Source organism: Otolemur garnettii, unplaced genomic scaffold, assembly GCF_000181295.1.
Source record: "Otolemur garnettii isolate 467f Iridium unplaced genomic scaffold, OtoGar3 scaffold00013, whole genome shotgun sequence".
Taxonomy (NCBI): Eukaryota; Metazoa; Chordata; class Mammalia; order Primates; family Galagidae; genus Otolemur; species Otolemur garnettii.
The window spans coordinates 2,848,214-2,849,709 of NW_003852408.1; the positions used below are offsets into that span (position 1 = coordinate 2,848,214).

Sequence of the window (1,496 nt, forward strand, 5' to 3'; positions counted from 1 at the left end):
GCTGAAAGAGATGCCACAGCACTGGGGTAGGTAGGAAGTGTCTACTCTATATGGCAAAGGTCCTCTAGGTGCAAACATGCTGCACGCAGATTTTTACTGAACATTTGATGAAGGACTCCTTAAGCAGGAGCAAGAGGCTCTGAGTTGATTCCAAAGTATGGTGGCCCACAAAAAAAAAAAAAGAAACAAAGAAAGAAAGAAAAAGTGAAAGGGGGACCTCCAACATCTCCCAGTCTGGGATAGATTCTATCTGTTACCATCTGGAAACTTAGGAAACTATTGCCAACTAGGAATCAAATCTCAACAGCCTTGACACAGGAGAGACAGAAAGGGCTCTGAGATCACTAAAGAAGAAGGGGACCCAAAGCACCATTAAGAAGGGTGGGTTTGCTGAGGGCAAAGACTATCAGGGAATGAGCAGCTGTTAAGAGTCAGCACCCACAAAAAGGCTTCTACTAAGCTAGGGAAAGGAAGAGATGGGGGCTGGACAGTGCCTCTACCTGCTGAGAGGAGGGGACCTCAGCTAGCAGCTAGAGCTAAACGCTCTGGAGAGTTTAAAACAGGAGATCAGGAGGGGAGTAGAAACCAATAGAATAGAAAATGAAGCCAGAGTCTGGTCGGGGACCCACAAGGCCTCACAAAGCTGACAGGGTACAGGGTATGTACAATCCCAGACAGTGGAGTTGTCAGTCAGCAGAGGAGAGGGGAAGAAAAGGATCTGTGACCTCCCACCTAAGTGAATTCCAATCTACCTAGGCCCTGGCGTACGGTGGAGAAACACCAGGGATCATTTCCCAAGTCCAGCAGACTGAGCAGCCAACTTTTAGGGTGGATGGAATTAAAAAAGCTTCCTAAAAGTTTGAGTTTGTGCCCAAACATCATGTGACAGACAGACCTGAATCCCTGAAGAAATACTGCTAAACTGGGGGCTTATTTGCATGTTCACCTTGGCAAGTTATTTGGCCCCATTTCCTACTTAATGTTCAGTTATGCACAAGGACAAGGAACTCGATTCTTCCAACTGTGTGGTTAGTTCACCTTTTGAGCTCTTATAAAGTTCTTTCTGTGCTAGAGTCGAACCTATCTTCAAATGTTCTTTCCGAAGCCATCAGAGCCAACAGGTGTATTCAGTCCATTTTCTACAGGACCCCACTTTGGAAGTATACAAGTAGTACTCTCATGGCAAGTCCCTACCGAGTCTTCTCTTGTCCAGGCTAAATACGTCCAGTTCCTTTAACCACTCCTCGAATGACAGGGTTCTGAGTCCCCCTCACCATCTACTGTCTTCTGAAAGTCATCTATTTGTCTATGTGCCTCCTAAAGTGTAGCGCCTGGAACGGAACACATTTATGTGTTGTTACCTGATACGCTTATAGTGGAGTGAGACCATCACTGCAGTTACGAGGAGCTCTGGGGGCAGCATCATCACACTGTTTCTCTTACTGTACATATTCAGAACTGTACGCTCAGAGTGGGCTCTGCAGTTAGCCTGCCTA

The 1,496-nt window shown here is 46.4% G+C and overlaps 1 protein-coding gene across 1 annotated transcript in view; it reads right to left on the reverse strand.

Moving 5' to 3' along the window:
• CAB39 (calcium binding protein 39) overlaps nucleotides 1-1,496 on the reverse strand; it is an 83,949-nt gene that overhangs the window by 11,564 nt on the left and 70,889 nt on the right. The gene's annotated exons all lie outside the window — the stretch shown is intronic.